The sequence below is a fragment of the Gadus macrocephalus genome, chromosome 2, assembly GCF_031168955.1.
Source record: "Gadus macrocephalus chromosome 2, ASM3116895v1".
In the NCBI taxonomy this organism is placed as follows: domain Eukaryota; kingdom Metazoa; phylum Chordata; class Actinopteri; order Gadiformes; family Gadidae; genus Gadus; species Gadus macrocephalus.
The window spans coordinates 20,087,849-20,108,883 of record NC_082383.1 but is presented as its reverse complement, the minus strand read 5'-3'; the positions used below and the strand labels follow the sequence as shown (position 1 = coordinate 20,108,883).

The following is a 21,035-nucleotide window of genomic DNA, read 5'->3' as shown; positions in this document are numbered from 1 at the left end:
CCAGGAGCCAACGTTTAAGGGCCGCTCTAAGGACTCCAGGGATCCCAGACTCAACTATTACTTATTGTGAAACATCGTTTGGCCATCGGGGGAACTGAACCAACGCTCGCACGATATTAATCACGCACGAGGCACAGGAGCAGAATGGGACTCACGCCCGTTCTGTTTTGGTTGTATTTTCCAATTTCTTGGCAGTCGGCCGGTCCAAAAATAAGGCCTCAGCCCTGCGGTGTTTATTTCTGCAGCGGGGCCGTATTTTAAGTGTTTTATGGCAGGTTGTTTTGGACATGATGGCTTTACTGTGGAGCTGCCACTCTTCCACCCTCTCCCCCCCCCCCCCCCCCCCCCCCCCCCATCCCTCTCTCCCTCGCTCTGGGAGGTAGCTCTCCTTTCAAATGCGTGGAAAAAAAGGGCTTTGGCTCCTTCTTTTGGTACTAAATAAGGTCTTTTATACCCGGCGCTGGCTGGCGGCGGTGGGGTTGTGAGTGCGTGAGGCTGGCTGGGATCCCGGTGACATCATGGGTGTTGATTCAGGGGCGGATGAGTGGCGTGGCGTGTATTTGTGTTGTTGTTCTAACACCTCTCTCTCACCCTCTCTCTCTCACCCTCTCTCTCGCTCTAATGAAACAAGTGCTTCTATATGTGGGCGGGGGCGGGGGGGCACCTGTAGCTGGGTGGTGCTGGCTGATGACTGTGTTTCGGGCAGTTGGGGGTTCCTGGGAGATGGTGCTGGTGCTGGTTGTGGGGTAGTTGGGGTGTTTGGTCCGAGGGGTGATGAGCGGGTATTTGGGGTGATAATGGGGGTTTGCGATTATTGGGGTTGGTGGTATTGGGGTGGACAGTGGGGTTGGTCGTGGGGGGATGGACTATGCTGTGGTGTGGGCAGGTCTGCTCCGGGGGGGGGGGGGGGGAGAGATAACCCTGACAACACCCCAGTGGGTCTGGGTCTCCCCCCGTCACTGCCTGCTCATGATCCAAACCCTGAGCCTGAGCCACAGCTTGTTGGGGTTTTACGTCCGTTTGACGCTGCGGTACGCCACAGCCCCGCAGATCCACTGGCAGGATGGTTTAAGAGCCACGCATGAGACGATACCGGCAGCAGCGAGCTACCATGGACCCGTGCCATACAGTCACCAAAAAGTGTTGGGTATGAACGATGCAAGCCCTCGAACGTGCGACCACCGGTCTTTCGATCCTCCTGCAGATAGCAGGAGTTGGGGTGCCAGTTCTGCAGACTTGGTGGGCCTCGCCCTGGCTTGGGGTTCCTTTGAAACACCAGTTGTATCACACCCTCACAGGGTTCGGTAATGACGGTTCACATACTATTAGGAGGAAATATGAAAACCCACGTACAGTTTGTTTGGCATGGCTTCCCCTCTCGTTCCATTCACCAATCTGGTGTTTTACGTTGTGCCTCATCTCACCAGGCTTTACAGGACAACAATTCCCACACACGTTCGGACAAAACCAGTGACTCTACATGATAAAAAAAAAATCACCCACGCCACCATGACACGTGCCATTTCATACTCCGGCCACAGCTGTTCAACAACGCCTGGATTTTGGATAATCGAAACAAACAGCGGGGGTGCTGCTCATGCCCCAGCACTTTGCGTTCGTTATCCTCATCTGGCTCCACACAGAGTTAGTGCTGGTGGTGGCGCAGGGGTGGGGGGGGGGGGGGGGGGGGCGGGAGGGGGGGACACAGCTGTAGAGGGGGGGGGCTAGGGAGAGCAGGGGGAGAGAAGGGGGGGAGCCCCCCTCCCCAGACAGCCTGAGCAGCAGTAGCAAGCGCTGTGGCAGAAGTGAAAGGGGTTAAGGGGAGACAGTAAAGTGAATCCAGATGTGGTGTTATTATTAATATCTCTGGCTGATGAATGGAAAGGTAAAAGTACAGGCGCCAGCCAGGGAGGCCCCCGTGCGCGCCCCTACCACCCAGACACACTTCCCCGCTCACCTCCACAGGCCAGCAGCCCTCTGGCCCTGAGCACAGCGGCAGGCAGACTACCCGGGGACTGGCCTCTCTCTGGCTGCCGCGCGCCGGACTCCCCCGCCCCGACTCACTCCCTGCCTCTGTCACTCCCGGCTCCTCTGGTTCCCCTGCTCTGAGTCACGCGGTCGCTCGGTGGAACTCTTCCCACTGTTTCCCCCTCGCTGAGGTACTCTCTCGCCATGACTCAGTGTCGCTGCCTCGTCTCGTCCGTCTCCCCCCCCCCTGTCCGAGTCGCACAGCAGCTCTTGAAATACTGGGCCCTCCTATATCAATAAAACCCTGAGACGCCATCAATGAAACCCTCTCTTACTGCTACTACTGTTCACTGCCCTCTGTGATAGACCTTATCCACCAAGCTGCCATATTGTACTAGGGTGCGGTACATCTTCTTGAAACTTTTGTGGGAGAACAAGCCAGCTGACTGCGCACTTTTTTGTTTTGCATTCCATTTCCCCGACCAGGAAGCATTTACAACGCGTCTCAAACGAGTTGTCATGGTTCCCCGAAGACTCTAGAGGGTTTCCGCACTCAACTCACCACAGCGACGGCTAGGTGATGAAGATCTGTTCTCCCTCGTGACTCTTGACGTACACTCACTTCGTCCCTCCCTTACCTGTATCACTCCTGTCATTCGAACGACTCTCCGCTGGATACGATACGATACGATACGATACTACTTTTTATGTCAGTAGGGCACTGAAATTTATTTTGCGTCCCTGGGAAGGCCCCTCAAAAGATTTAGGACACACAGGTAAACAGGTACAAATGGCACATGACAGCACAGCGATACACAAGCTGTACAGATGACAGATTAGGCAAGCACAGGTGTTAACCTAAAAGACAGAAGTACAGACACACGACACATGACATGGCACAGCCAACAGAGCACACAAACCACAATTGACAGGTAAGGCAGTTTAACAAGGTCATGCGAAGACGGATACCTATGGAATCATAAATGCTCAGGAAATGTCATCTTGGTTTGTTCAGTAATAGAATGGACTGATGTTCAAAGGAGTTTTTAAGCCTATTTCGGTTGAATCGATGGACTCTGAATCGCCTATTTGAAGGCAGGAGCTGATATTCATTGTTCAGGACATGTGTGCAGTCAGAGACAATATTTATGGCCAGCCTCAGCATGCTGTTGTTATGGGCTTCTGGAAAAGCCTGAGCTACGGGACGCCCAAGGATTTTAGAGCAAACTTTAATCTGATTCTACAGTTTACTTTTATTTTTCACTGTGAGGTTACTCAACCAGGCAGTGCTACAGTCGAGCATAATGCTCTGATTTACAGAGGTAAAAAATAGCAACATAATTTGTCTATCCCTCTGATGGGCACCTGTCAATCTACTCTGTGACTCCAGTATATCATTTCTTAAATTGGTTTCCCTCTGAAGAAGGAGGGAAGGAGCGTCACAGACCAATATTCAAATTGTCAATGGTAAATAGACTGCATCGATATTCTGCTTTTCTAACCAGTCAACCACCACAATATCGCCTAACATTCACCCGTTCATGCACACATTCACACACTGGCGGCGGTGTCAGCCATGCAGGGTGACAGCCAGCTCGTCAGGAGCAGTCAGGGTGAGGCGTCTGGCTCAGGGACACCTCGACACTCAGCGAGGCGGAGTCGGGGATTCAACTAGCAACCTTCCTGTTACCAGCCAACTCTACCTCCTCAGCCCCATGCTGCCCCTGCACAGAAAGATACAATCCGTTGAGGGCGAACACCACAGAGCGAAACAATCCTCCGACACAAGTTCAGCTCCTCATCAAAAGACTAGTGTCCCCCTGATTAACCCTAACACCTCTTGTCATATCAAGCGTCCCCTTTGCGCACGCTGCTACGCTCTGAGATAAGACACAAGGACTCCTCACACCTCTTCACTCCTCGCCGTCTTACCCTCGGTGTTTACAGAGCGCTCCCAGCGAGAGACAAACACGGCGCGGCGACCGTCTCGATTGGATACGAAACCCCAAGAGCCGGTCATTATGAAGACGATAACAATAGGAGGAGCGGAGGCGCCCTGCACCCACTTCCTGTTTCCTGTTTAACCAGCGACCACGTGATTGGCTGCTCTGTCACAGCAGCAGTAGTTTGGCTGTTTACAGGAGCTACAGGCCCTCCAGAGGTGATTGTCGGGGGGGGGGGGTGGGTGTTGTGGTGTATCTTAGGAGGTGGTATGAAGGGGAATGTGAGGAGGAGGAGGAGGGTCCTCAAGAAACGAGCGTAAATTCAGCAGGGGAGATGGAGCCTGGCTGACCGCAGGGGCTGTTGTTCTAACCGCCAGACTCTCTGCTGGATAGACTGTGGGGAGTTTGGGGGGTCGGGAGGTGGAAGAGGAGGGGGGGGGGGGGGGGGGGGGGGGAGAAGGAGGGGGAGGGGGAGGGGGAGGGGGAGGGGGTGGCCAGGGGAGGCTCCTTCTCAGGTTGCTGCTGTCCCCGACCGATCTTCCTCTTGAAGCTCACAGCCAACCTCCCTGTCGCTGTCTGCTCCCACCCCCCTCCCCCCCTGCCTCCCCTGCCTCCCCTGCCTCCCCTGCCTCCCCTGCCTCCCCTGCCTCCCCTGCCTCCCCTGCCTCCCCTGCCTCCCCTGCCTCCCCCTCGACTATCTTTCTCCCTCTCCCCATGACAGTTCAGGAGGAATACCTCATGCAGACTCCACCAGCTCCTCCGTCGGGATCCCAGACAAATTACGCTTAATGACTGGCTGTGGTTACCGGAGGAATGGCTGCTTTGTTGCCGCTGCCAACGGTGGTAAATGCAAACGCCAGGACCACCCCCCCCCCCCCCAGCTCCCCTCGGCAGAGATGCCGCTGTGGTGTCGCTGGGAACACCGCGGAGAGGGAGAGGAGATGGCCCCAGACACGGCCTCCGTCTGCGTTATAATCGGCCGGGGTAATTACGGAGCCACTGCCTTCCCACGCGCACACACACACACACACACACACACACACACACACACACACACACACACACACACACACACACACACACACACACACACACACAGGGAGATAGGTAGCTCTTTCTCATGGACACTAAGGCGCCTTATGCCGGAGGAGGATTGAACCTGTGAACCGTCCGGCTGCACTGGCCGCCGCTGTACCTCCATGCACCCCTCTTACGCACTTATTGTATGTTGTACGTCCTGGCACTTAAAAATAGTACTTAGGATTGGGTAGCGTCTTATCCTAGCTATCTTTGTTGTATACGGGGAATGGGTTAACCTAGCGATAGATAGTGCTTGGCACTTGGTTCTATGAACATCCTTACCGTACCGACAGAGATATTGTAGTTTCTCTTCTTCTGACAAATGTACTTAATGTAAGTCTCTTTGGTTAAAAGCGTCTGCTAAACGGCCTGAATGTTAATGTACCTCTAAACCGAGGCTTCCGTCAATACTGCTGTAGGTCTGTTATCTGGCGTGTTGAAGATGAGATACGCTTAATCTGGGGAGAAATGGATCTGCTAAATGAAAATATACACAATTGGCGGGGGGGATCTGGGTCTGCTGTGCTGAGGAGGAGAGTTTAAGCAAACCAGCGCCACACCAAATAGAAGCAGGGAAATTAGGGGATTTTCCGCACACAAATCTTCAGCGGTTAAACTATACACACCGGGGCGTCACAGCGCTGTTCATGACTCACTCTGCTTGATCGTAGTTTAAAAGATGCAGTGACTTCAGAAGCGGTCACTATGAGTGTCACATCGGAGGGGATCAAGTCTGACTTCAGGTGAAACTCAGTTCTCCTAGCCTGGCTGTTGCCAGACCAAGCTCAATCGTAGATCGCACGTTGGTCTGGGGAAGCTGCTGTCGTTTTCTTCAGCACAAGAGGCGTGATCAACGGGCCTAGTTCAACTGACTCTGTACGCCATTGGCTGTTGCCGTCGCTTTCCTGTCGTCACTGTGTTAAACCATCCAATAGCGCGCCAGGGGGAAAAGCCAGCTTGGTGATTGGCTCCCGCATCAAAACTAGAAAGAAATGTATTGCTCTTCTCCAGACACTTCTGCAGGGCGAACTCAAATCGCCGGCAGAATGGGCGGGGCTACCCAGTCTAGAGTTGGACATAACCGACAGCATGATTCACTATAAAAAATCCAATAATGGATAGACGGAGACAGATCTATCACAGCCACCCTCTCAATACCACGATGACGTCACCAATACTACATTTAGCTATCGCAGCCACCCAGCTAAAGATGCGCCATTTATTTCTTGCCATGCAAAAGTTCCAAACTGGTGTGTAAACCTTGATACGAACACATTAATTATATGACTTAAACCCTAAAAGGGTGAAAGGATAAGTTATCATTATTTTGAGCAAGTCGTTGTTTAATTAAATAGATCCAAGTTGGCATAGTAAAATCCAATGTATTCACTCAATTATTAAATGATCACATAATTCTAATAACCTTTTTTAATACTATTAATTATAGGCAGTTCTAATGAACCTCTTGAAATGTAAATTTGGCTGAATAAAACATTGACAAACTTCAGCTGTAACCTCCTGGCAAATTAGCTTCATTAATAGCCAGCCGCGCTGGGAAGCTAACCGCGGGCCAAGCTAAACCAACTCTGGAGTTCAATTACAAAGCTCCTTTTGCCAAAACAGGAAAACGCTCATTGATTTCTCATCAATGGGAGTGAGATGGGAAGACCGCGTCTCAGATGAAAACCTTCAAAAAAAGAGAAAAAGTCTAGGGTTTCAACTAATTGTATGAATAGAAATAATGAGGGGAGACGGATAGGGTGAGAGAGAGGGAGAGAAAGAACCAGAGTACTGGGTGTTTTTTTTAAAGAGCTGCAGAGCTCTCTGATGACTCCCACGAGAGACATTTCCACCGGAGAGTCCCACAAATGACATGTTTGTATGTAACGTAATACGCCATCTTTAGGAGGTGACATTTCAGCAGTAGGCACATTCCTCCCATGCGCCACGCAGTCCCACACACTCTCTGCTTCAGGAGAAGAGAGCCAGTGTAAACGTTGTGATGGTATATTAGCTGTTGCTTCCAATTTAAGCCGGGGTTTGTGGCCTTGAAAGAAGAATGCAAGGCAGATTAAACATCACAGGGTTCCCTGGCTAGGCAGGGCTACCGACTCGTAAACCTCAGTGAGTGAACACATTTCTATTCACTGTCTATCTATCCCTGTTAAATGCTTTGTGTAATTATTGACTTCAACTCACTGAACCTCATTTAATGGGAAGAGACAATCAAACTGCAGAGTGAAACCTAACTAAAACTTAATTAAAATACAAACACTGTGGATTACGTCATTACCTCTTAAAGATGCCCACCGGTACACCATTTTGTGTGACCATGCAAGGAATTTGTGGTTGCCATAGAACAGAGACATTCAACAACAATCAAAAATTCTTGCAATTTTCTGAAGCCCTATACGTTAAATAGCGGGACGGAGGGGCTTGGTGTGTTCATAACTACAACCAGTGAATCATTCTACGTTCATTACCAAAAGGGTCTTTGCAAATACCGATTGGAAATACATCTGCGCACGCACTTAGATACACCCACACACGTTTAGTACTGTGAGAGAGCTGGTGTGTAGTTCTCTGCAGGACAGGAGAAGCAAGAGAACAACTATAAAACAAAAATGACAGCAAACGATTCTTTATCACGTCGACGAATCTCCAAGAAGGTCATAATAAATCTGACCTGTATCATTACAACTCCCCCTTATCTCCTCCTTAAACGTATCTGCTACTTCACTTAAGTCTCCTCAGAACAGCGTTCTGTTTGGGGGGGGGGAGTAAGAGTGATAGATGATCCGCCATGTTGTGACATGGCAATTTGGCGCGGAGCAGAGGGCTGTCACCGGGCTCCGGTGATCAAAGCCCGCGACGGGGTCACCAGGACCCCCTCTGGTCCCCTCGCGCCCGCCGCCGTGACCCTGCCCCCCCCCCCCCCATCCCGTGTCCCGGGACGACTTCAGATCCCCGGCTTCTATCTGCGGCCTCCTTCTCCTCGGCTAATTGTGGGGCCGTGGCGGAGACGTGCGGGGCTGTGAGAGTCAGGGTCTCCGAGGGGCGGCTTTCAGGCGGAGGCTGTCCAGCAGCCCGCTCAGACGCCAGGGCTTTGAGCATCAAAGGGACTCTGGGCCAGCATGGGTGCTGTTTGACTGCAAACCCCCTTGTGTCCTTCTCCCCCTCCCCCCCCCAACCCGTCGCCCCCCCCCCAACCCGTCGCCCCCCCACCCCTCCCGACTAGGGGAGCTTCAGTGGGAGATAGAGACACGGGGGAGATCAGGGAGGAGAGAGGGAGCGAGAGAGAGGGGGGAGAGGGAGGGTTGAAGCAAACAACCCACTGCCAGCGTGATATATGTTTAGGCCCACTGGGTGCAGACCAGAGACAAGCAGGCTTAAGATCTTTACCTCGTCTCAGCGGCTGGCGATGGCTGAGTCCAGCTGACTGTGAAGCAAGCTGTTGCTTTATTAAAGAATAACAAAGGGGCCGTCTCCACGCCCGCACCACTTCACACCAGTGTGCCAGAATCCGTTCACAAAGTTTTCAGATTTTTTGCCCTTTTCAGTGGTACACAAAAGCGACCGTGATGATTATTATTCTGGGTACTCATCCCGACCCTCTCATAGACGGCCTTCTGAAGATACACTGCTCTTTTGTCCAGTCGTCTGCATGCTATCTCCCGCCGCCATGGCATCGGACGAGTTAGGTTAGGTAACTTCCGCCAAGGTTGCCTAATCGTCAAAACATAGACTTGGGCTGTGTTTCAACAGAAATAGAAAAACACCCAGAGACAATTGTAACAAATGGTTTGGATTGAACAGAGTGATCTTTCCAGAGTTTACCCCTCTGTAAGAAATGTATCCCAACCATAGAATCTAAAGAGACAACAGAAGCTTGTGGCTAAGTCCTAGACTTACTTTGACTTCATGTGTCAAAACAAGTCCTCACAAGAGAAATAAAGAGATTGTAAAGGAAATCGTATCCCCTCATTACACTACACTCCAAATAAGATTGGCAAGGGCTCTGCTGTCAATCAGCACATGCTTAGACTCAAGGCATAGAAGCAGTTATCCAGCCAAGAAAGTAGCGTCGGTGATACATAATTATGACATCCATCCACCATCCGATCATTCTGTGGTCTCCGGCTTTCACGTTTCCTCCTGAGACGCGTTGAACACACTGGCAACCGCTGAAACAACAGCAAATAAATCCACCCCAGCCATCGCCGAACAATTAACAACTTCAGTTCAGCAGAACACGGTCCAAGCGCTGTTTTGGAATCTGTGTTTTATTCAACCCCGGGTGGGTTCCAGTTTCTCGTTCTAATATCAGCCTGACGCCAGTGCAGCTTTGCCGCTAAGCCCCTGCGACTCTGTCTCCCGCTCTCCATACTGTAACAATTAATTAGCGGTCGCTCAGATGACTGGCGCTGTCCAGAGACAGTCGACACACAAAAGATCCACACAACAAAAGACGGAGGACTTGTCGGACCACCCAAGGCCTCAAAGACAGGCCCTGAGTGGGGTTTCCCTGGCAGGGCCATGATGGGCGCCGAGGTCATCCACGAGCGAGGAGGGGAGGGCAGGTCGGGGAAGGGGTTTCGAGAGGCAGACCAGGACTTGGAGGGTGGTCTCCGGGGTACAGGGCTCTCCTCGGTACCACCGCGGGTATATTATTTCATATCCGGCAAGGAGCCACTCATTTCGGCGGCATGTGGCTCGGGAGGTAGAGCCGGTTGGCTGGTAAACAAAAGGTTGCTAGTTCAAGCGTCGAGTTGCCCTGAGCGAGACGCATCACCCTAACTGCTCCCGACGAGTTTGCTGTCGCCTTGCATGGCTGACAACGCCGTCGGTGTGTGAATGTATGTGTGAAGGGGCGAATGAGGCAGTATTTTAAAGCGCTTTGAGGGACCACTGGTTAGAAAGGCGCTATAGAAATGCAGTCCATTTACCATTTATTTACCCCTTCCAGGGTACACAGAGCCCGGTGGGTGGGCAGGCAGCAGCCAGGGTAGAGGTAGGTGTGTAGCCCGCTCATGCAGCCGGCCCCAGCCCCCCAGGCCCCTGCGGTAGGATTGGTATTATTGTCTTTCTTAATCTCCTTAGCGGGGAGCCAGACTTCTGCGGAGCCTCTGGGCTCTGGGTGTCTATAGCGGTCTTTAACTGGGAATAATACGGCTGGCACTATACTGGAGACCCTTGTTTTCTCCAAATAGCTCCATGGTTTCCTCCGCACACACTCCAGTTTCAGATCCTCACCCCTGCCCCACACCCACACTCAGACTGAGGGGGATGGGAGTCTGGGGGGGGAGGGGGGGATGAGCCCGGGTGGCAGTTTGGGGGTAGGGGGGGGGAGGGGTGGAGGGTGGTGCAGGAGGGGGGGGGGTCAATGAGTAATGTGCTGCCGCTCTTCTCAGAGGCTAGGATTGGCGTCTCCAGAGGTCTTATGAGCCGCAGAGGGCAGACGCGCGGGGGTCAGCCTATCAGACTAAACAAATCCCCCGACGAGCCGGTGGGCGTGGCCGGGGCGTGCCGGCCCAAGCCCCGCCCACCTCCGTCGGCGGCGCAGAGCCAGGACGGCGGGCCTCGGAGGGGAACAGCAGGTAAAGCACTCAGAGCAGACGATGCCAGGCAGAGGTTAGCGGTGTCACTGATAAGGCCCTTACCCCGTCACTTCAAAGATTGACAGAAGATTGCTCTGAGAGCTCTGTATTGTCTGCGCTGGCGGGGTTGGCTGGGGCATCGTCTAAAGGGCCACTGGAAACATTTTATATTTTTGTGATAGTTCTATAGATCAGCGAGAATTGTCCCACGCATTACAAAGAACCTTTCCGTCTCAGAAAGTGTGAGTGTTTTGACTTCAACCGTGCTGATTGGTGGAACTTCTACATTGTTCTACCTTGAGTGTAATTTGGCTTCTGTACTGAAACGGTTCTGAACCAAAATCCCGGGTGACTTAATCTCTCTAAAATGCCCTTGTTATTCCAGCTCATGTATCCCCATCTGGAGCGTGTTAGATACAACAACAATGGGAAACACGGTAATTGCGTTAAAAAAAAATAAACGGACTGATCTTTTGCGTTCAGTTCTCATTCATTAAAGCCCAGACGGATTGTTTTCCCTCGACCCCTCCAGAGGGGTCTAGTCGCGGACGGTGTGGGGTCGGGCGGAGAGGTTCATCCTCCTCACGGGACAACCAAGCCCGACTGGAAAAGACTGGAAACAAACTCATTCCTCTTCTCCTCTTAATGGACTCGAACCCGAATGATTAAAAGCTCTCTGCCGATGTCAGGACCGCAATGTCACTCACCAGATACCTCAAAATACTCACTTGTTCAGAGTTCTCCGAGATCTGCATAGCCTCCCCCCTTACCCTTCAAGCCCCAACACCCCTCTCACCAACTTATTGTTGTTGTACGTCCTGGCACTGGATGTACGCACTTATTGTACGCTGTACGTCCTTGCACTTAAAAACAGTACTTAGCATTGTGTAGCATCTTAGCCCAGCTTGTTGTGTACGGGAAAGGGGTTAACCTAACAATTGTTAATGCTTAATTCGCTTTGGATTAAATCATCCTGTAAACTGTAAAGGTAACTTGAATGCATCACCAACTGCAGTCCGGGCTGCCTTCAAGGCAGCCCGGACTGCAGTTGGTGATGCATTCAAGAGCGAGGCAGTGCCTTGCTCACCGGCCAGGTAGGAATTCCTCGGAGCAAGCAGAGCGGGGGCCGCGGCGGGGGCCCCTACCGGCCCGACCGCTGGGGAAGCAGACCCATTTACAATCCACAGGGCGGTGGGTGCCAGCTCTTGACTGGCGCACCCGGGCTGGTTTTCCGAGGCCATGAATCACTCGGCCGTTCGGCTCCGAGAGGGGTCGACTCCCATTGGCTCTCGGGTTCTCGCTCGCCGGGGCTCCGGTTACGACCGCATCAACCCGGCCGCTCGAACATGAAGAGCGCCCTGAAAAACATTACGTCTAATGAACACAGGAACCCAAACGGACTAATGAAAAAGGAATTGAACACTTTAACACGATACTTAATAACACCATCGACCCATTAGTCTCTCCTCCCAGGGAGAGAGAGATAAGTCATCTGCTGGTTTTAATAGCTGTTTAATGATTACTTTGTCTTTTTTTTCCCCCTCCTTGTGACGTTTGGTTAATTCGATATCTTAGGGAGGCTGAGGTGAAGGAGTGGTTTGGTCGAAGTGAGCAACGCTCCGGCTGATGTTAATGGTCTTCCATGACACCCAGGGAACACATTCACGTCCCGCGTGATGAAGGGAAGCGATGAAATATTCAGCAAACGACTGCCTTTGCAAATGTGGGATTGCGAGGAGGAAAGAAAAGACCATGAATGAGAAATGGGCTGAAGTCATTTTTCAAGGGAAGGATCCTTTGATGAATTGTCTTTTTCCTGGTGGATTTTTTTATCTCAACCTTAATCTTTCTTAAAGCCCACTCTGACCAGATGTATCTCTTACTATTTTTGGGTCATATTAAGCCTCACCATAACCAGTGATTTAGTAGTTTGTTGATTACTGAACTTTATTAACTAATTATTACTAATTGCCACTAATTGTAGCATACTATTATTCGATTGAAATAATTTTACGATTGCTACTAAAGTATTAATTTATAATAATAATAATAATAATAATGCATTTTATTTATAACGCACTTTATGTCAACTCAACGACCTCAAATCTAGAATAAAAAAAAAAAGAAAATACAGAGAAAAAAACATTTAAACATTTAAAATAGCAGTTTAGCCAAAGGCTTTTCTAAAAAGATGGGTTCTGACTGGGTTCGGAATTCTGACTTTAAACTCAGAATTCTGACTTTAAACTCAGAATTCTAACTTTAAAGTCAGCCAGTAGCCTTAGCCTACATCCCTTAGCGACTTCTTGCGGGTTCGAGGGGTTCCAGAAGCCCTTTAGTTAATGGAAGACTAAAAGGTGAGTGAAACTGGCACCAAAACAACACATGTTCCAGTTTCACTCACCTTTTGGTGAGTGAAACTGATATTAATGTCAGAATTCTGAATTTAAAGTCAGAATTCTAGCTTTAATCTCAGAATTCTGAGAAAAAAGTCAGAATTCTGGGAATAAAGTCAGAACTTTTTTTTTATGAATGGTCCTAATCATCTTCCATACTTAGATGGTCAGGGAGAGCATTCCAAAGACTGGCTGCAGCTGAGCAGAAGGCGCGATCGCCCATAGTTCGGAGCCTTGTCTTTGGAAGCTGGAGGAGGTTGGCCTGTCCAGAGTAATTGAGTGCTATGTATTTATTTCCCCCCCCCCCTCTATATGCGGATACGCGACCGTGGCCATAATGCAGAGTGGCATTAACGACGCTGCAAGATGGGCTCTCGCTGCAACAGCCCATAATACTAAGTCGGGTCACCGCTGGATCTGGAACAGGCCGGCGTTTCCCGCGAGATACGCGCCTGGGGAGGGGAGGGCTGGGAGCAGGGGAACCGGCCCCTGGTGCATTCTGGGAAAGGAGATGCAGTCATCATTGGACGCCTTGCAAATGTGAGCGAGAGATGGATGGAGAGAGAGAGAGAGAGAGAGATGGATGCAGAGAGAGAGATGGATGCAGAGAGAGAGATGGATGCAGAGAGAGAGATGGATGGAGAGGGAGAGAGATGGACGGAGATTGGTCACCACGCCACTGTAACAGAGAAAGAGGGATGGCGTGAGACAGAGAGGGAGAGAGAGGATGATTGAGACAGAAGGCAAGACATATGACGGATTGAGACACAGAGAGAGTGAGAGAGGGAGAGCATGTCAGACGGGCCAGACAGAATGCGTGCTTCTCCCTAACCACAGAGTAAAGAGGTCCAGGAAGGCCCTTCAGAGTTCAGACTGAGGGAGGCTGGGATTATTAAAACGGACTCTGGGCCAACGAGCTAAAGCAGCATATTGTTCATCGCTTAAATGTCCTTCAGTGCAGAACACTGGGCTTGCAATGAATGATCCTACCATCCCTCTTTAGTGACCCCTACCATCCCTCCCTCAAAGAAAACCTTTCCCTTCCTCAGTCTGTCTATCTCTCGCCACCGCCTGTCACTCACCTCAGTGGCTCCATCTCTTTTTCTCTATTTCTATCCCCGTCTGTCTCTCTCACTCCATCTCCCTCTCCCCCAGTCTCTCTCTCTCTCTCAGTCAGTGGATTCCTCTCTCTCTCCCCAGTCCCTCTCTCACTCAGTTGCTCCCACTCTCTCCCGTCAGTCTCTCACATTTCAGGGCTCTCTCTCGCTCCCCCAGTGTCTCTCACACTCAATCATTCCCTCTCTCCCCCAGTCTCTCTTTCACTCAGTCGTTCCTTCTCTCTCCCCCGATCTCTCCCCCACTCATTCGTTCACTCTCACCCCTCTAACTCTCTCCCCCCAGTCTCTCTCCCCCCAAGTCTCTCCCTCCACCAGTCCCTCTCACTCAGTCGTTCCTTCCCTCTCTCTCCCCCAGTCTCTCACTCCCCCACTCTCTCTCCCCAAGTCTCTCTCTCCCGTAGTTGTTCAATCTAAGTCGTTCCCTCTCTCCCCCAAGTCTCCCGCACCTAGTCTCTCTCTCTCTCTCTCTCTCTCTCTCCCCAGTCTCTCTCGCCCAGTCTCTCTCTCCCCCAGACTCCCCCGTCAGTCTCCCTCATGAGTTTGGCTCTGACTACAGCAGTCAGTAAATCAGTCCACGGGCTCCAACGAGACAGCTCATTTGAAGTATTTGTGTCTCTGGGTTTATTAGTCTCTAACCCCCCCCCTCCCACTCCCCCCAGCAGCACTTTTTCTTTACTGGGGCCACCGCCACTGGGAGCTTTAGAGAAAAGCGTTTCAGTTCACAGTTGGGTTTACTGCTGGCTCCGTGCCCCCGGTGAGAGAACAACAAGCATCTCTCTTTAAAGAGTCGTCTGCGCCACGCAAGAATGTTCCGGGGCCATGGAAAAACCAACTCAGAGACCCCCTCCAGACCCACCCCGCTGCATCGATCCGACCGGAGGACTGAACGCTCCGACAAGGATCAGGGGCAGCAGTTACTCAGGAGGTAGAGCGGGTTGCCTGGTAAGCGGAAGGTTGCTAGTTCTATCCCTGGCGCCTCCGACCTGAGTGTCGAGGTGTCCCAGAGCGCGACGCCTCACCCTCACTGCTCCCGACGAGCTGGCTGTCGCCCTGCGTGGCTGACTCCGCCGTCGGTGTGTGGATGAATGGTTGTAAGTCGCTTTGGAAAAAAACATCAGCAAAATGCCATAAATGTTCATGTGGATGGACGGCCACCAACTGCAGGTCAAACCCAGTATGTTTAATTTGTATTTATGTTTGATGCTGCTTCCATTTCTGTTTAGTGTTTTGCTTTAGTGCCGCTGTGAAGGAGAAGGTAGGTTTAAGGGTTGACCGTTTGCACGAGAACGTGTACACAACAAACCATAAAACAGCATCAACATCCGTAAATGATACAGCTACAGAAAAGGTTACATTCTGGTACGGTTCTTCACCTGGAGTTCAGGGGTCACAACCTTTCCTGGACTGTGACCTCATTTTAGGACCGAAGCTTCTTGTCACCCCAAGTCATGACGGCGTCCACACACACCCTCTTAGTAACTGCTAAACAACTACCTGCCGTGACGGGATTCTAACCGGCACACGCGGGTATGAATCATTAGAAGGCCTTTAGGAGACTTTTGAACTTGTTTTGATTCTGAATCAAAATCATACTCATTGCTAGTTTATCGATCAGTTGCCATGGTTATCTCCTATGACCCCTCCAGGCGGCCCCAAGATGGGCCCTAACCCCATGTTGGGAAAACACAGCTATAGAACTTTATTCTAATTTAGGATTAAACCACTATAGCATTGAATACTCTGTTAATCCCTACGGTCCTGTATAAAAGGCTGATACTCACATTAGCGTTTGAATGTATTTGCAATCTCAGTTACGCTCTTGTTGAATTACTCATCAGTTTAGGGAAAATGGCATTAAAGAGGATAATGGGGCACAATTCTGATGAAAATATCGGGTTTCAGTCGTTCTTTCCATCTCTCTATTTAGGGTTATGAATAACGTGGATTGGCAAAATTGTATCAATTTCGAATCAAAAACAACATCCCAGAATAAACCAGGGAGCAGAGTGCTTTTGATTAAAAGTTCCAAATGACATTTTAGCATTTTTGAAAGATCCGGAACTATCTGGCCCTAGAGACATCTTCACTCCGTTACGTTTGTCCCTGGTCTGGTGTGAACCGGACCAGGGATTATTGGGTGGGCCTACACATATAGGAGAGTAGACTACACACAGTAGGGGGTACAGACGTTTAACTGTGTACACCGGGGTAAGTAGCGGGATAAGTGAGTACACACATACTAGGCCTACGGGAAAACAAACACACATAGGCACGATACTGACACAGAGTCCCCGTCGATACACACATCAACTCTGAAAGTACATCTGAGTTGTTTTTGAGCGTGTGTCGCTCCTCCTATCATAATTCCATGTAATTTATTACTATCATTTAGTCTAATCCAAACAATCACAGACAGCGAAATCGCTCTCCAAGAAAAAGCGCCCGAGTGCCACCGCAAAAATCAATGTCTCCATTTATCATTCCTGCGTAAAGACGCACGCTTTTCTAGAGGTCGCCACTTTAGCTACAGTGAGGACTACAGCCACGGTGCGTATTCAGGCGTCTACCGTCAAATACTTTGCCGCTGTGCGTTTATGGCTTCTCCAGCTGTGGTTAAGCCAAGAGTATTCTCCATGGCTGGGTTCGGGTCTAATGACATAATCTCAGCTGATGCATTCCACAGCGGAGACTTGTTTCAATGTTGTTCACAGGAGATGGACTCGGGGTGGTATCTCACTGTGCTTGCACACAGCATTAAGTGGGCATGCGCTAAACTACCTCACATCTATCAAGGCCGGTTACAGTTACATCCCGGGTCGAATATGGAGAGATTGTACAACGAAACGGCCTGCAAAGCGATCACCCCTTATCGGGCTGGCAGGGCACGTACGCCCCCTGTTGGCTCGACGGGGAATGACACGCCGGCTCCCGGTTGACAGATGACAGCTCGAATCGGACCAAAGCAGGGGAAAGATCAAAGTGGAGATTGCGCAGCTACTCAATATCCAGAATGAAAGGCCGCTGCGCCCGCTCCATGTTTGTCCGTTCATGGCTGCTTGGTTCCAGGGCTGCTTGGCTGACTGCAGGTCTGGCGGGCTGCTGATTACACTGATAGATATGGAGGAATCCAGCGCCGTCTGCCAGGAACCACAAATGGAAAAGAAGAGGACCCAGGGTCTGGCGGTAAAGCGAGGTAAACATTACTCTCTCTCTCTCTCTCTCTCTCTCTCTCTCTCTCTCTCTCTCTCTCTCTCTCTCTCTCTCTCTCTCTCTCTCTCTCTCTCTCTCTCTCTCTCTCTCTCTCTCTCTCTCTCTCTCTCTCTCTCTCTCTCCCCCCTCCTCTCTCCCCCTCTCTCTCTCCCCCTCTCTCTCTGGGCTTTATGTTGGCCCTATATGGAGTCGGGGTTAGCGCTGCTGGGGGGGGGGGGGGGTTACTCTGCTGTGGTCTGCTCAGAAGAAAACACAATTATTTTTAATGAATGCAAAGAAACACCAAGGAAAACAAATAGCTGCCATTAAGTCCGAGGAGCCAGAGCGCCTTCAGTGGGCCTGTGTGTGAGGCTGGCTGTGCTCGTGCACGTGTCTTATGCAATCCAATCCCTGCGCGTGCACGCAGCCAGGGGACGCCCCATTTAGACCTGGCGTTCGGTTTAGATGGGATAAAAAAAACAGAACTTAATTAGAGCGTATTTCTCCCCCTGGCAGGAGCTGGATGGATTCCCTCTTTGATTAAACTGCATGAGCTGTTCTTCCCCTGGAGAAATCCCAGCACTGAGATGAACGCAGGAAACTTAAGAAGGTGGAGATAAGAAGAGCGTAATTTCCCATCTGGGATGGATAAAGTGCGTCAGTACAGGTTTTGGTTGATTTGTTTGTTTGTTTCAATTCGAAACATCAATCATGTGTCTCGCGAGATCCATGCCCGTCCATCTTATAAAATAGGTTTCTGAAATACAGCACACGCACACACACACGCACGCACACACGTATGTGAGAATATCTGTGCAGTGATTAATGAATGAAAGTCATATTGTAGTGTTATAATGTCACCATGGATCTTTCTTTTTCGCTTTAATTTTATTTTCTGAACCTTAAAACCCCCTTGACAGTAGTGGTGATGAAGAGCGCCTTAAAACCCATTTGTCGTGACTCTAATGTCGTGTCACATCCTAGAAACAACCCAGAAATAGCGTGGGTCACAGCATGGGGGCCCATCTTGGTTCCTGGTGCCCGGGGGTGGTTTCTGATGCCCCGGGCCAGCCAGAGGCGGAGAGGATATAATATACTTTCATTAGCTGGGAGTACTGTGAAACGCTCTACTGGGGTCCCGGGGCCTAGTTAGGGCCCCCAGCACAGTCACTCACAGACACATGCTGTGACCCACTTTAAAACAGTGTTGTTGCTGCCTGAAGAGCCTTTTGAGGACAATTATTTTCAGCTTAAGGGACAACGTATTTTTTTACTGTTGTTATTGCCATTCTTTTTAAAGTTATTTTTAGACTTGTGACCATTAAAATATCGTTCCTCAGTGGAACTCCGAAGGAGCAGGAAAACAGGTGGGGGGGCCATCTCCATGAGCGCACATAAAGCTGTAGAGTTATGTGTGTACGTAACTGAATGACTTCTGGAGGAACAGGGCACAGTGAGCAGAGTGAGCACAGGAGGATTAAAAGAGACGACTGATTGATGTCTGTTGATTTGTTGTTGAAAATGCATGTGTCTCTTTGGACAGTAGCATCTGGAAAATTAACAACTTTTTACACTCTTTAACGCCCAAGAGCAACGCAGAGATGCATTAGAAGGGGTTATAAAACCATCAGGCTACAGCTTAACGCAGAGCACAGGAGTGAGCAAAGGAAAATAGCAAAAACACCTTTATAAAGAGCAGAAGGATTTCCCTGAAGAGGTTGGCCTATCATATCGGAATCTATTAAATATAACTACTAAAACTAAATAATAACAATCTCAAACATACACACATGCACGCACGCACGCGTGCCCTCACACACACGCACACACACACACACACACACACACACACACACACACACACACACACACACACACACACACACACACACACACGTGCACATATACACAAGTAAACACACACACACACACACACACACACACACACACACACACACACACACACACACACACACACACACACACACACACACACACACACACACACACAGTGTTGAGAAATAGTCTCTCAGGCGTGCTGGCAGACAGAGAGGCACCTGGGAAATCGGACCAGTCGTTCAGAGCGGGTGAGCTCCTATATCACTTTCTTAAGCTAATTAGCTCAGCGCATTACCAATCACAGGGAGAGGCCGGCTCAAGCCAAGAACTATATTTTCCTTCGATTCGTGAGCAGCGCACAGTGGAAAAGAGAGGTGAGTTTTCACCCAGGCATTCCTGGGAATAAAGCATAAAAAAAGGGGAGATTTTAATCGTTACTTCTATACTCAAATAAATGGATCTGTATTTGGACATGTTTAGATTCCACTTTGTTCATTTATGTAGAACGTGTTTTCTTTTTCAGGCCAGACCAAGCTATTCATAGGGGTTCACTTGACAGGATTGATTTATCACCAAATATGGCCTGTGCGTCAGGATTCAGCAAGGGGTTTCTGTTGCCCTATGGAGTGGACTCGAGAGAGATGATGTACAGTAAAGTACATCAACGTGTACCGTAACTATACCGTGACCTGAGATGAGGAAGACAGTGTTAAGCAACATCTCGCATTGGAAACTCGGGCGGTTTCAAGCACCACAATGTCACAATTAAATCAGTACAAGATTTGAATACCTAATTACCAATAATAACCGACATTCAAAGGCTCCTAGATGCTTCTAAAATGGAGGCAGTCGTTTCAAGAAAGAAGCCCTATATCAAGAGATAAATTATTAAAACAGATTATTTGGTAATACAAGCAACATGTTTGAAACTATTACATATCACAACATCATAATAACACGTCAGTTGAATCATTTTATACACCCCTCTGCCATGATCCTTTCATGATTCAAGAAGCAGTGAGTACAACTTTGACCACCAGAGGGGGTGAGAGGATTGCCTTGTGGGCTGCGCTCCTCAGACCAACGAGGTGGTCTGCAGGGATGACTAAAAGTCGAGTTGTTTTGATTGATCGGCTTGGCTTCGGAAATATAGTCAACCATCAATAACCGGTAGCTAAACTACTTTAACAGAGACAGAGCCAGGTTATACTAGTCCATAACAGACATGAGAAACTGTTTGTTACAGTGGCTCAGCTCAAGCCAGAAACATCGTAGTAAATCAAATAGAATAACCACATTATCAATATAAACACAAATATGAATATATATTAACAAAGAATTATGAATATATACATATATACCAATGTTGGTATTGATATGCATCGATACTAAAAGCAACATTATATAGAATAAGATTGTATGTAAAAAATATATATATGTAACTGAAGCTAACCAAAATCTAAAGGAAGTATGGCAAAGAAGAGTGATGTTAAGTGTTGCATGCTGCAGGCATAATGCCCAAATCAACTGAAAATGATAAATTATTAAATGGTTTAATGGTTCATAGAGACCGCAGAGTTCAAAATGGATGACAAGACTGGCCGTTTTCAAGTTCAGAGCGGGTCCGACTTCCGGTTGTGAGAGGAGTGAACGAGTTCGATGGCCCCAGGAGCGAAGCCTCTCCTAAGAGCTGCTCACAGCCAGGGGTACAGCCAGCACCCCGAGGACCGGGTGGGGACGACCCAGTGGACTGAGACCCAGTGGACTGGGACCCAGTGGACCTCCGCAGCAAGCTGCTCCAGACCTCAAAGGTCAGAGCTTCCTCAGGAAGGACAGTCTAATCGCGTTCCGATATCCCCACCGCACTGACACGGCCCCTCTGAAAGACACCAGCACCCCTCCTCT

The 21,035-nt window shown here is 49.8% G+C and overlaps 1 long non-coding RNA gene across 1 annotated transcript in view; it reads left to right on the top strand.

Annotated features, from left to right (window-relative positions):
* LOC132452425 (uncharacterized) overlaps positions 1-21,035 on the top strand; it is a 256,155-nt gene that overhangs the window by 205,020 nt on the left and 30,100 nt on the right. The gene's annotated exons all lie outside the window — the stretch shown is intronic.